This window comes from Thermobia domestica, chromosome 10 (genome assembly GCF_964235325.1).
Source record: "Thermobia domestica chromosome 10, izTheDome1.hap1.1, whole genome shotgun sequence".
NCBI classification, from domain to species: domain Eukaryota; kingdom Metazoa; phylum Arthropoda; class Insecta; order Zygentoma; family Lepismatidae; genus Thermobia; species Thermobia domestica.
The window spans coordinates 113,219,142-113,234,703 of record NC_137463.1 but is presented as its reverse complement, the minus strand read 5'-3'; the positions used below and the strand labels follow the sequence as shown (position 1 = coordinate 113,234,703).

At 34.7% G+C, this 15,562-nt stretch overlaps 1 protein-coding gene across 3 annotated transcripts in view; it reads right to left on the bottom strand.

Annotated features, from left to right (window-relative positions):
• LOC145662060 (uncharacterized) overlaps window positions 1-10,491 on the bottom strand; it is a 62,107-nt gene extending 51,616 nt beyond the window's left edge. The window contains exon 1 of one of the 3 annotated variants that reach the window (XM_081727392.1): window positions 10,371-10,491. The gene's annotated coding sequence lies outside the window, so the exon portion shown is untranslated. Of the gene's footprint in view, window positions 1-6,482; window positions 6,593-10,050; window positions 10,166-10,370 lie in introns of those variants that run through there. The other 2 variants (XM_081727393.1, XM_081727394.1) reach the window with 2 other exon arrangements.
• Between the last annotated feature and the right edge of the window lie 5,071 nt (window positions 10,492-15,562).

Here is a 15,562-nt window from a genome sequence, read left to right as displayed (position 1 = left end):
AGGCTACCATACCAAATTTTTAGATTTGGCAATTTCCAAAATTTAAGGGGGGTGGTCCTATGTACCCCTGCCAAAATTTAGGGGGTGGACCATCCAAAAATTTAAAGGGGTGCACAAATGTACCTATGTCTTATGAAAGGAATGGACCCCTATACATGACCATATAATCATATAAGGTAATAGGACCTCATCCAAGGAGATAAATTAGGTCAAAACCAAACACGTGGTACAACGTATTGCTTACATTTATATTTTGGCAATTTTGTACCCCTAGAAGGGAATGAGGTGGACCACCCAAATTTATCATGATACATATTAGGGTCCTGTACTATAACACTCAATGTTGAAATTGGTCAATTTCCAAAATTTAAGGGGTGGGCCAAGGTACCCCTCCCAAATTTTTCAAGGGGTGCACAAATGTACCCATATCTTATGAAAGGTAATGGACCCCATATACATGACCATATAACTAAATAGGATAATAACACCTCATCAAAGGGGATAAATTGAGCCAAAAACAAAACACGTGGTATAACGTATTGCTTACGTTTATATTTTTGGCAATTTTGTACCCCTAGAAGGAAATGAGGTGGACCACCCAAATTTATCATAATAGATATTAGGGTCCTGTACTATAATACCCAATGTTTAAATTGGGCAATTTCCAAAATTTAAGGGGTGGGCCATGGTACCCCTCCCAAATCTTTCAAGGGGTGCATTAATATACCCATGTCTTATGAAAGGTAATGGACCCCTGTATACGTCCATATAACCATATAGGGTAATAACACCTCATCAAAGAGGATAAATTAGGTCAAAAACCCCCAAAATTTGAATTTTTGGCAATTTTTTACCCATGAAAGGGAACGACATAGACCCCCAATACTGATAGAGGTACATACTATGGTCCTAGGCTACCATACCAAATTTTTAGATTTGGCAATTTCCAAAATTTAAGGGGGGTGGTCCTATGTACCCCTGCCAAAATTTAGGGGGTGGGCCATGGTACCCCTGTCAAAATTTAGAGGGGGTGGTCCTAGGTACCCCTAGGTCATTGACCCCGGGCCAGGTCATTGACCTTTCACCCCGGTCATAAAAGAGAGTGAGGATGAGTCATTCGGGCATAACGGGGTCCCTACTACTACTCAAATTCACACAATCACAAAGATTCATTATTTTGTATTTGTTTTAAAGTGATAAGGGTGCTCACTCCCAATAAATTGTTAAATATCAACAGTTACACTATATCTCAAACTAGGGATGGGGGCGCTACAGGCCATCAAATGAGGCCTCAGTGAATTTGGCACTTCAGGTGTGATTTCTAATTTATTCACGTAGCAAATATGCTAAAGCTTCATCAATAGCTGTTCTTTTATCATTTGCTCACTTGTAGGCGTGATATGGTTGATTTTGGCTAATTCTGAATATGGTGAACCCGTGATAAAATTTTGAAAAAAAAAATATATGTGATTGTAGGGTGAAAGGACATCTAAAATTTATTTTTTCCTCATTGTGCTCACAGACCATCATAGGTCAAAAAGGGCTCAAAATATTGAATCGGGTTTTTTGAGTGCGGAAAATGGTCGGAGGGAACTACTAATTTTTTCAGACAAAGCCCTTGTATATACCGATACATACATTCAAGTCTGAACAAAATCGATCCTGCTATTCTTGAGAAATAAATTAATCTCACTTTTCCGATTTTGCGCCATTTCTCATAAACCAATCAGAGTTGAGGTTTGAAACGTGAGGGATTAACGTATCTTGGGGCTACCTACATACCACGTACTTGTCGTTCCGAGATTCATCTGGGGCCATTTCACTATACTTATCCATCCGTGCCCTTTCTTATTTGTTTGTTGACACTTCTTGTGTGTGTTAATCTATATTATGTAGTAATTTGATTTAATTTTAAAACTTTTTCTACGTTTGGATAAGAAAAAATATTTCATAAACACATGCGTTATCCTATAGCGTATTAAGGTAGCAAACCCGTGAAATAACCATAATTAATTTCATGCAAGATAAATAGTACTTGTGACCATGGAATAACTAGGGCTCTATTGACAGAGTAGGTATTCGCAATCACACGCATATCCATAGCATGTTTTAAGTTGAAAGTGGGAAGAATAAATATAACTCTCAATTATGTGGGTTTGATCTAAAATATGCTTTTTTTCTTCTGCAATATTAGAGATTTTTCTTCTGTTTGATAAATCTTTGTTGTATTTTATATAACGATAAATAAACTGTAGAGCAAATAATTTCGGTAAAAGGTTTATTTTATTTCCCACAAAGTATTAACAACGTAGTATAATTCAAACAACGTAGGCCATTATGGCCGAAATATTGGATAGCCTATTTCAAATGCAAAAGTTTTCGTGAAGACGTAGCTTTCACTTTAACATACTATAATACAAGTTGTATACACAGCAGATATATGAACCATACATCGTTGGAAAGATATTTACCAGTTGTTCTTATTGTATGAAAATTGAAGAAATTTACTTTTTCCTGAAAAAAAAAAATCTTCAAAAGTACTCAGAACAGAAGTGAAAAATTGAGTTTTATGATTTTTATTACAACATTGTATTGAAAAGAAACAAAAAACACTCCTAAACCTTCTTTAAAGTGATCGTCATACTCTATTCAGTAACTCAGAGAAAAACAAACAAAAAAAAAAAAAAAATCCCGCCTCAGTTTGATCACTATTGCCGCCATATTGGGTAGCCTATTTCTAACGCCAAAAGTTTGCGTGGAGACCTAGCATTCACTTTAACTGACTATAATACAGGCTGTAAGCACAGCAGATATATGAACCATACCTCGTTGAAAAGATATTTAATCAGTCGTTCTTATTGTATGAAAATTGTTTTTTTAATTAACATTTTCCCGAAAGGAAAAAAAAGCGAAATTCTACACAATTTCTTGAAACAGAAGTGAATAATTCCAGAGTGAACATGGAGGAAATTACATGAAACATTGAGTTTTTTTATTTTTATTACAACATTGTAGGGAGAAGAGACATAAAATTTGTGAAGAATTATTGGCTATACCCTAATTACATTATTGGCTACACCCTAATATTAATATCTTCTAAAAGCTGGGATTTTGAAATTCATACAATGCATTAAATTCTCTCTTGGTCCATATTGTAAGATTTTCATCTCTGCATCCACAAGTTTTGAGTGAAGGTATTAGTCGGTGGATATTTGCAGAGAATTCAATAACCTCTACAAATCTAAATAGTGGCTTCTTTGGAGAAAGGAAGAACGGGGAATAATATAACCGTTACATATAGGAATAGTCGAAAGGAATTAACATGTATCTTAAGGCATTGGTTAATTCTTCCTTAGAAAGTAAATCCAATTCCCAGGTTGAGACTTTTTCTAGTGTACTATTGATTAAATTTTTAAAGAGCGTATAGTTATTCATCCACTTAGTCATCACCATTCTATGGGAGGCAATTGCAAACCACCATGAATTTACTTTGCCCTATGACCTCGGGTCAAAGACCTGCATTCAGGCAGAACACTACATCACTATTCTCATCAATTCAGCTAATGATCCTGTAAAATTAGAATCTAGAAATCCCGAAGTTCGTGAAACAAAGCTACTTCAATGTCAGACAAAGTTAGAAGTTATGGTGCATAATTTGGAGTGACCTGACAATTGAACAAGCTTTGATGAGAGCTATGGAAAATAGTGGTAGTCTCACCGGGGGACGAGGAATTTTGTTTGAACTATTATTACATGGGTTCATTCCATGCCTGCATATTCAAGAAGTGGAAGCCATGGAGAAATCCAGTGATGTTATCTCCGACTCCGCCGAACAACATTTTGACTTGCGAGAGTCTCGTCAAACTCGTGATTCCGAAGATGTCTCTGTTTCATCAACTAGTTTCGAGAACATAAACCATTCTAGAGACCATCCCAACTTACAACAATATCTACTAGTTTGCTAACTGATGAAACTGTAAATTGTAATATAGCATTATTAGAAGTTAGACTTGCTGTGATGAAGAAGATTGAGGGAAAGTAGTTCAGTGAAATATATCTGAAACGCAAGTCAAGTGTGAAGTCTTTGGGCAGCCTAACAAGATTAGTAACTGTGCGTAATGAAGCAATCTGTGTATACCCAAACTAGCTTCTGCACTGCATGGTATGCATAGTTAACTCTGAAACACATCTGTCTTAGATCTTCAAATATGTGCTATTTGCATGTCCTCCCTCCTTATTTGATGAAGGAGGTCTAAAGAGGAAAATTATCAACAATATCCGTTTTGTCCTGAACTTCGACCGAGAAAACAGGGTGTATCCTGCATAGTTGAAGGTAGGCATCTCTCGCAACGTGTTGTACGGCAGCGTCCAGCCACGTTCAAAGAAATATGTCAGGAATTTACCGCATACGTTGTTACACATTACAGAAAAAAATCTCTCGTCATTTTTATGGAAATAACGAAGGTATAAGGACAAAAGACGAGGAGCACCTGCGACGTGCAGGAAAGATATAGAATTAGAAGATACTATTACTATTACTGTAGGGCAGACTGAATTTCTCCTAAATCACAGCATCAAAATGAGATTCAGCCATCTTTGGACTAAGCATCTTCAGAAATCATGATGCAAGGTACTCCAGGCCAAAGCAGATGTTGATATGCTGATTGCAACCACGGTTATTACAGAGCTCTGCAGAGGCAAGAAAGTCATTGGTGAAGGCAAAGATTTATTAGTTCTTCTAGTTGCCCTTGCTTCACCAGACACATCTTTGAAAATGATAATGCCAGGAACAAAGACTTGCCCAGACAAGATTCACCATATTGAAACTACTCAAGATGTTATAGGTGATATGAAGGACTTTCTTCTAATTGTACACTACTTCACAGCATGCGATTCAGTTTCGTCAATTTATCGAAAAGGTAAAATCTCTGCATACAAAATGTTAGAGCAATAAGGAACCAAGAGAGAAACTAAGTATTTTCAATAATTCTCGAGTGTCAGCTGAAGCTATGGCTTAAGCTGGTGAATCTTTCTTTCTGTCACCGTATGGGTCAAAAGATATCCGGAACTTGGATATATTTTATGTCACCAACTATATGAGAAGACAATTGCCAAACAGCCTATAAATTTGCAGTTTAACTTAGCTGTACTTCCTTTTACAACACGAGCCGCTCGTGAGAAATCACTTCAAGTGTTTTATCAAGCTCAGCAATGGCGAGGTGTTAACATGGACAATTTACGCTACGTCCCATACGAACTTCGAAGTCCGCTGCTCCTGAAGACTTATTTCATCTTATCTCTTGTTCTTGCACCGACGACTATAAAGGAAGTTCTGAATGACGGAAAGGTATGTTAAAATGCTCAATCATGGTTATATGCTGGGCATGGCATGGATGTACCTACAGAAACATAGAAGATGAAGTGGAAGTGGATGGAGATTTGCTAGTTTCCGTAAAGGATATCGAAGAAGCGACATTCCAAGATGCCAAGCATCCTCGTCTGGAATAGATTCAAGCAAACCAAGTTACTTTAAAATCAAAATTATCTAAGTTTAAAACCTTAACATAATAAAGAATTACTTTTTAGGCCTTTCCCTAGCTCATACATTACGAATTTTTATACGTTGCTAAGTATGACTTTTTAAAAACAATTTTGTATACACGTCAAATTCCTCCGATTAATCTGGCTTCCTAAGAATGCAGTATTTTTTTTCAAAAATCCTTCAAATTTTGGAATTTTTCACATCCCAAAAACAGCCAACATCGAAGTTTGTAAGAGATATTGAAGACTATTCAAATGCCTATCCATTGATAACTTCACTCAAAACTTATGGATGCACAGGTGAAAATTCTACGATATTTGGATAAGAGGGAATTTAACGCATTACATTAATCTATGTTTAAAATCTCAACTTTAGAAGGTGTTAATATTGTGCATTTTTAACGTTTTACTGGGAAATATTAGGCCAACAATTTGCACACAGTGTTTGTTTCTTCTCCCTACAATATTGTAATAAAGACCAAGAAACAATATTTTTCACTTCTCTCCTGAGAAAGTATGTGAAATTTGCCCTATTTCCCTCTAAGGAAAGTGAAAATTTCCTCAATTTTCATTCAATAAGAATAACTTACATCTTTTCAATTAGGTATAGTTTATATCTCTGCTGTATTTATCACCTGCATTATAGTCAGTTAAAGTGGTTTCCACGAAAACGTTTGGCGTTGGAAATAGGATATCTAATATGGCGGCCATAGTGACTAAATCCGACGCGGGATTTTTTGGGACTTTGTCTGAGTTACTGAATAGAGTGTTATGATCATTTTAGAAAAGTCGGCTTGTTTTTTTGAATGTCCGGGTTCAAACCTAATTGCACTGTACTATATGACTTGGATTCTACGCTAAGTTGCAGTTCCACGACTCTTATAGATTCGGCGTTAGACGTAAAACCACTTTAAAATTCTTCAAAGGAATTAGCAACTTACGTGTTAGTGTAGCTTTACGAATTGAGTGGAACTCTTCTAGCAATACGGAAGATTCTCTACGAAGCACATAACATTGCAACACGTACACTATTCTGTACGATGATTTTTGCATTAGATAACTACCCAGGTACTTGAAAATAAATATATATATTGACCGTAAAATCGATTTTGAAACTAATCAGTGAAGGCTTAAATAAAACTCACTTAAGTATAAACCCAACTCGCGGAAGTAAAAACAAAAAAAAAAAAAAAAAAAATCACAACTTGTTTTGTCTGCTGCTTGCTTCTTCACTCATCAAGATGACACGTTGCCTATCAGTTTTCTCGGAGAATCATCTTAATTTCAATCTCATTAAAGTTTACGATCTTACTACAGCATTCCATAACTCATAACGTTTAAGCTATGCCTGATAACATTTGTTTCGATTAAACCTTGTTGCTTTGAGTAGTAGCTAAAGAGACTGAAAAAACTGTTATTAGCTTTTCATGAATAATCTTTTAGCTTCCATTACTTGTTACCGGTACCATTACTACTTACAATATGACTGACTAAATATCATTAAAATAATTGCAAAATTCCCAACAACGTCTAGATTTAGGTTAAAGTCATTAATGTTTATCGTAACCAAAAAGACAGATATATAAGCTAACGTTTACTACAGATTGTTTTCATTCTTTACCCTTTTACTGCAGCTCTTTCGTTGCTGAACGGCTAACGCGCATATTATCTGGTTTGATTCCAGGTGTTTGTGTATAATGAGACAAGGGGTTTACCTGGCAGTGGGTTAGACATTTGCAACAAGAGATATTTATCGTCAGGCAAAACTGATCCTTCACTGGATACCAAGAGACAGGAAATAACTAATTAAGTATAATTATACAAAATGATATGTCGAAAAGAAAAAAAGACACACACCATAGGAAGGTGGAAAGGATAGACAGATTAAATAATTTTTTTGAAAAGAACTAGAGATATCTGCATTCAATAGAGTATTGGTAACCATAGAAACATATATCATTAATATCCATGTCGTTGAAATAGTAATGACAAGCATTAAATATACGCTTAAACTGAGCGACAATTGAGCAGAACAAGATGTATATTGACCGTCGTAAACATTATTCAGAGAATGGCGTTTTTAGCTGTTTTAAGCCAGCATATCTATAGGATATAGACAACTGCAAAATTTATAAAACTACTTCCCCTTTCAAATTTCTGTCTCTGCATTGATCCTCTACACTTTCAAACAAGACTAATATCCTGCCTCACCTTATATACAGGGTGTCCATAAAGTCCATTGCCACCCCGTGTATCGTCGAAATGACTGAGAATATGACAAAACGCAAAAACACGTCCATCATTATTTCAAGGGGCGTGAGTTTTGAGCTATGAAAGGTCCGTGGGAGCCCGTGGGGTCAACTTGAAAATTTTAAATAGCAAAAGAGGTCGAGTAACACATCGTTGGAAAGGTTTCGACAAGAGAAAATTTTTTCGAAAGTTTCAAGTCCCTATGTTGATCTCATCCAAAATGGCAGTTATTCATATTTCGTTTCCATAAAGTCCGTTGCCACCCCGTGTATCTGGGAAACGACTGCGAATATGAGAAAACGCGAAAACAAGTCTATCATTATTTTAAGGGGCTTGAATTTTGAGTTATAAAAGATCCACCAGAGACTAGTGATGGGTAAATTTCCGGGAAGATTCCCAAAATGGGAATCTTTCCGGGAATCTTCCCGGGAATTTATGTACAATCACAGAGAATATTGCATTCTATTACTATTTTATGATTTCAAAGTTAATTTTGTTTTTTTATCACAGTATATTATTTCAGTTGTCTCCAGAGGATTCTTTAAAATGTATACTCTGAACGGTAGGGCCTACTATGTTACTTCATTAAAATGTTATTATATTTAGAGAGTACCCATAAACGTATATTTACTTACAATATGTTTACGAAGGCCAATATGTGGAAAAAATGATATAGTATGTCCACATATTTTTACACCGATAAACAGTTTATATTCATAAGTAAATGAATTTTCTAAACTTCACTCTAGTACGATATTATAAACGTATTAAATTTTTAAATGTTATAAGCAAATTACATTGGGTATCTGCCAAAAGATATATGTCTCACCAATTTATCAACATTTGCGCATACATATTTATGTTCAAAATATTTGCAAGATACTGACTTATCTTTAGTAACATTGCCGCACATAACCTTTGTTATAATTTTTCGAAGCTTCATGCGTTAATTCACATGTGAGAGAAGTGCGAGTACCTCTTCAGAAATTTGAGTCAGAGACAGGAGACAGACCGACGTTTATTACTAACGATGGTTCGGGGTGTATTAATTGTACTTCATCTCTATTTCTACATGATTTCTACATTACTTTACAAACAGGTTCCTTTTCATCATTTGTAAATTAGTATTTTGCTACCTTTTAGTGCAAATGGAAATTCAACTAATAAATCATATGATTAGTTGTATAAAGTAGTCAACGAATTTTATTTTTTTAACCTCCAAATTATTTAAAGCGCAGAAGTAAATCATAATAAATGAGAATAATGTAATTAGTCGTACGGTTCTTATAATTTGGAAGACAAAATAAAGAAATGAAAATAAATTCTTTCCCGGGAATTTATATGCCAGGGAAAAAACCCGGGAATATTCACATTTTTTTATTTTCCTTCCCACCAGGCATATTCCCACTGCCCATGGCTACCCCAGACACTTCCCAGATAGGGGTACGATGGGTCGTGTTTTTGCATTTTATCGTATTATAGTTGTTTAGAAGATACATGGGGTGACAACAAACTTTATGGACACGACATGTGAACTCCCGCCATTTTGGATGGGGTCAACATAGGGAGTTGAAACTTTCGGCGAAATATTTCTCTTGTCGAGTCCTTTGCAAGGATATATTACTCGATCCCCTTTGCCATTTAAACTTTTCAAGTTCACCCCACGTAACCCTATATGGGGGTGTCTGGGGTGGAACTTTTATAGTTCAAAATCCAAACCCCTTAAAATAATGATGGACATGTTTCTCCATTTTCTCATATTGGCAGTCGATTCGAAGATACACGGGTGTCAACAAACCTTATATAAAACGATACCTTATATACACTATATATATCAAATCAAATAATAGGCCTATATAAAATTGCCTTTTCGTTTTCAATTTTAAGAATTATAAATAGACATATCATCTGCAGCACCTTTCAGACCTTAATTCCACTGTCGTCAAATTCTATGTTTTAGCCGGAAGTACATATGATGCAAAGGGGTAAAGTGTTCGGGCCAAAATAGGAGAATCACAGTAAATGCTTACAAAAATCTGGGATGTTCGAAAACTTTTGAGCAGTTTTCAGTGAAATGGAGCAGAATTTGAAGCTCTGACATTGGGTAATATTATATCAATATATTTCATACTAATTGAGAATCATCATTAAAAACATGTTTCTATTTCTGCTACTAGCAGTGAGTTTATTTATTTTGCCAGACCAATGATGTTTTTATATGTATAGAAATATATTATTCTATTTACATTCAATACGTACCTTAGAAACATAACCAACACTAATACAGTACTTATCTCTTATGCTAGAAATCATAGGTTCGATGCCAGCAAATAGGAGCTTTCAATGAAGAAAATTACAATTATGTGTTATCTGGTGGTTCTTTAGCTTCCATGATTCTTTTCAAATAACTATTCCTTTTATATTTATTTATTTTCATTAATAATTCATTTTGTTTGTCCTAAAGACCATAACTGTGCTATGTTTAAAGGTTTTAAAGGATAACTTAGTAATAGCCCTTTTTCATAATAATTGCAATTTGTAAACATTAAAATAATAAATAAAAAATATCGATGTCTTACCTTGCAAAGACTTAAGTGGTGAATAGATCTTCTGGTGAAAAATGTCGCATATACTTGTACAGCAATACATCGTTCGTCTTACACGCAATGGAGAAGATAGTTACATACCGTGTTGGAAAAGACGTAAAATTAATACTTAGTCATTCAATATATGGCTTTCGACTTGGATTGAATTTAATATATAACACGTTCAACCGTTTTTATGTCTATTGTCTTAAAATAAGATAAGTCATATTTCTTATACGCATACAGAAAAGATTTATTATAGTTCTTCCTCTTTTTAGATTGTAAGCAAGACTCCTGTTAACATCTGGGCTTTTAATCGGTGTATGTTCGTGTCATAAACTAAGTGCAGAAATATGCTAGAAATGCCGGATTCACATAGTTTCCTTCAGGAATTTAAGCAATATCTTTGAAACACTTTGTACACATTGTAATACTGAAAGTATTTACTATTAGTTCAATACCAAAAGTCATGGGAAAATTGTAAACTGATTTAAGCTTGGTAACCGGAAAAAATGTATATGTTAATGTGGCTCTTCTTCTTCTTCATTAATATATAAGAAGGTCTAATTATATCTTGAACGTAAATTAAGATCCTGCTTAAGCACGTGTCTTGAATTAATTACTTTGAGAAGCAATCTCGAGGCAGTTTTTGGATATTCGAAAGATCATAAATTGCTGCTTAATTTACATACTTGACCGAGCGTTATTTGTGCGTAATGGATCATAGGATATTAATGCAACAGCAATAGAATTCGAAAAATTTAATTGTTTATAAAATGTAATCAGTTATGAACAGTGTCGTTGATATCTTAAGTTAATTATGTTCTGAATACAGTAGGAATAAGCAAAACCTGCTTTAAGTATTATTTATTTTTATCAGAATCCTAATACTCATATGAAAAGTACAAGATTTAAAGAAAAATATGAATGTTCTATTTTGAATTTATCTTATTGTTTACGAAGTTTAATAAATAACCTAAATATAATGAAGATAATGAAATATTTAAAAAAATTAATGGAGAATATCCACAAAATTCCATTACATCAACTAACACTAACTTCATAATTGGTTTTACGATCTTTTGAGTAAGGTATACATTTGAGTACTAAACAATCGGACATAAACTGCACACCCAAATTTTATGCTTATAATGAAAAGGTTTGGGAATAGTTGTTAATTTCTGTATTAGCATTTTGCAAATTCTGGGATAAAATAGAACAGTCGACTAATTTCCGATACTGGCGTACTATTATTAGGCTGACATGAAATGTGAACTTGAAATAAAAGAAAGGATAGGAATGGTGAACGAAGTCTTTAGGAAGAAAAAATACTATTTTGTAAGACCTTGAACAAAGAGTAGAGAAAAAGATTCATAAAATGCTTCGTGTGACGTATTGTACTGTATGGATCAGAGACACGGAAATTACCCAAAAATGATACGAAGCGACTGAAAGCTTGCGAAATGTGGGCGTGGAGAGGAATGGAGCGAATTAGCTATGTAGAGCGGAAACTGAATGAGTGTTAGATATGGTAGGAGAGAAAAGAACAGTTTTAGATGTTATTAAGAACAGGAAGAGATACTGGTTGGGAAATTGGATAAGAAGTATCTGCATCACGAGGGGCATACTAGAGGGTATAGTGGCTGGAAAGAAGGGAAGGGGGCGAAGGAGACTAGACTTAGTGGACGATATCAAAACAGAACAATCGTACGTGAAGACGAAGATGTTAGTGGAAGACCGTGGAACATGGAAGCTTCTCAGTTGAATCTTCCAATAATGGCAGAATACCTGTGATGATCTTTCTCACTTTCTATATTTCTGATACTCTTCATTTTCTTTAAGATAAGATTCACAAAAAGTTTAAAACGTCGGGTGAGATTAGGGAAGAGTTTTTTGGTAGTTTGGAGTCGGAACTTAATTGAAATCTTCAATTTAAACCAATGAAGATTAAGACAAATACATTTGGTTTTGGAATTTACCAATTATTTGCATAATTGAGAATGAATTTACTTACAATGCGAACTATTATATCATAGTTGAGGAGCTTTCTGGATGTTTAAGTTAATCAGTAGCCAAAGACACATATGCACTAAATGTTAGCAGACTAATTGGCGCGGAAAATAAATTAAAATGTACATTGAACAGGCAATAAAACAAAATTAAGTGTCATTACCGACACTAAACAACATAAAATCTCTAATATTTCGTTTAAATATTCATAACGCTATTATTTACTATACCGTGGAAATGTTTATCTATTTTTATGCGGGGGGGGGGCGCGGTGGCTCATTGGTAGAGCGTTCACCTCTGGTGCTTGGGGTCCCGGGTTCGATCCCAGCCCCCGCCAAGTGAACTTTGTGGTGGACAAACACCGTGCTCGTGGGTTTTCTCGGGGTTCTCCCGTTTCCTCCCACTTTCTTCATTCCACCATTTCACTCATCTCTCATTATCACCGTCTCCTTTAGCCTAACCGGCATAACCGTGGGACGTAAAACTCAAAGATTTCATTTCATTTTCATTTTTATGCGGATGAAGATATTTTCAAAAATACCATAATTCTACTCAAATTATAATTATAGTATATCTATAGTTTGTAACTACTACTACTTCGATGATCACTTGTAAATTAACTGATATATTCACAACGACATGCAATGACATGCAACATGGAAAATAAACTCAAAAGTTTTAGTGGCTCGCATTGTTGATGTTTAGGTACGCGTACTGTTCCTTGGCGCTATTAAATAAAGTTGGCAGGAAACAAAGACGTGACAGCAGCGAATTTCATGTAAAACAGTTTGTACTAAGGATTTTAAAGAAGTTCAGGTTAGATCTACCAAGCGGGCACTCAATCTTGAAATGCTACAGACAATTTAAAGAAAGCGGGACTATCTGCAAAAAGAAATCAAGTGGCCGATCAGAAGTTGATGAGGAGAACAGTTGATCGAGTGCGTGCGACTTTCGCTGGAAGACCACGAAAATGAAAGTTAGTGCAAATAAAGAATTGAACTTGAAATAGACAACAGTGTGGAAAATTCTGCGAAAACATTTCAAATTTAACCCGCACCGATTGCAATTGTTGATGGCGTCAGACCCACTGATAAGGAAAGGAGCAAACGAAGTGTTCGAGCATCCATCCAACAATAAAAATAGGGCTAATAAAACGAAATATTCGGAGAAGCAAACCGAATATAAATAAAGTTAAAAATACCATTTTTATAAGAAAAAGTTCAAACATACTGGATTAGTGTGTCTTAAGGCGTCCAAATTTTGATTCCAGTTTTACTTTGTAAAAGAATGGCCACAAACATATTTTTCTCAATTTTTCATGACACACATTTCGTGGGACCATCTTTTACAAACTGGGATTTTTAATGATGTTAAGAATTGCATTCCTTACTACTTAATAATACTTAATAAATTTCGACTGCCCCCACGATATATGATGGCAAAGTGACCTGGGTTGGGAACGAAAGCACACCACTTTATGCGTCATCTGAAATGTTCATATTTCATTTATTGTCACATACTTTCACCTCCAGCTTTTATCTCATAAGTACTGGTCAATTTATCTGAAACTGCTGCTATAACTTCCGAATATTGTTTGAGCTTCTTCACTAGTGTGTGATTTCGCAATCCGCTTGAAGTTTGTATCTCATTTTCTTAGACTAACATTCATAACAAAGACCTCGAGGATCAGAGTTTGTTAAACTATGTCTTAGCCTAAGAGACATAACTGTGGAACGTTACGCTAAATATCTTAAACCCGTACGATAAACGCGTAATTGAATCAATGAATGGAAAAGCAGAATATTCCAAAAATAAAGGAGAACATCCCGTAGTAATAATTTTTGTATAATAAAATATCCAATATGATTACGATACTACTATTTTGGGAAACGAAAAGTGTTAACATAACGTTAGAAATCTCTCATACAAAGATTTGTATAAGTAATTGTATTTCTCTTGAATGGTTTTGTTTTTCGTTTTCCAGAATAAGATCGTTTTCCAATGTTTTTGTTTTCCTCTCACTGATTCAATTGATAGAAATGTCTTCTCAGGCGTGATCTGTAAAGTCTCAGAAACAAAATTTAGCACAATATGATACTGTTGTTGTTTTATATTTTTTGAAGCCTCAGCCATGCGCCATTTGATAGAAACACAGACCAGAAAAAGAAAATATAGTAAATTATTTCATAACACTGTGTAAGCAGAAACTAGTTTATGTTTGATTTTTTCAATTGTTCAAGCTTTATATACCGTAGAAAAGAGTCTTAATGTTAGTGAATTTGGTGTTATTGTTTGTTACATATCGGACGTTTCATTCCACACATATATTTCACAAACGAACGACATTCAGAAAAAACTTCACGATGAGGGTTTTAATTCCTTGGATGTACCTGTACTTAAATCTAGCACAAAAGCAACGAATCTAAATAAGAATTCATAATTAGTTCTTAGGTTAACTAATTGATTGTCAATGCAAAACACGGTTATTCGGTTTAGTTATTCAGAGATGTTGTCCACTGTTAGCGTCATGATAATTATCTTAACACATTTCATTGGTATTGTTTATGAACCAAATTTATCGCAGGATCGGCTGCACAGTTGTTAGCAATTTTGCATGTTTTTTTTAGGTTTTGAATGCAAGGAAAGTATTTTTTCTGGTTAGAACGTAGCGGCTCTTACGTATTGATTAATAGCAACAGCTAATTGAACACAGTGAGATAAACAATATCTGCAATTTCATATAAAATTTTGAAACCAATAAGTTCCTAATGGGAAAAAATCTGTCTTGATTTTTAATACATCTTTATTATACCCTAATTCACACTGCATTTAATTCCCTTAAAAGATTTGTAACGTTCAAGTCCGAAGTTTGATAGCAACTAATTCGGGAACTAGAGATCCTTACTTGATTAAGTTTGAAATCTTTGTAGATCTTAACAAACATATGACACATATCATAGGATAGAAAAAGTTATGGCAAGGATGTTATAACTCGTACCTAGTATTATGTACAGAAAAACACCTGTTAGATTTCTTTAATGTAATATCCTTCCATATTTATCACTTTCTTCCAAACGTGTGAAAGGCGTCATAGAGCGTCAGAACGTCAATTTTAGTCGATGTCCCGCAGGAACTGCAATATAGTAAGCACGATGGCTTATCTTGTATTGTTATGA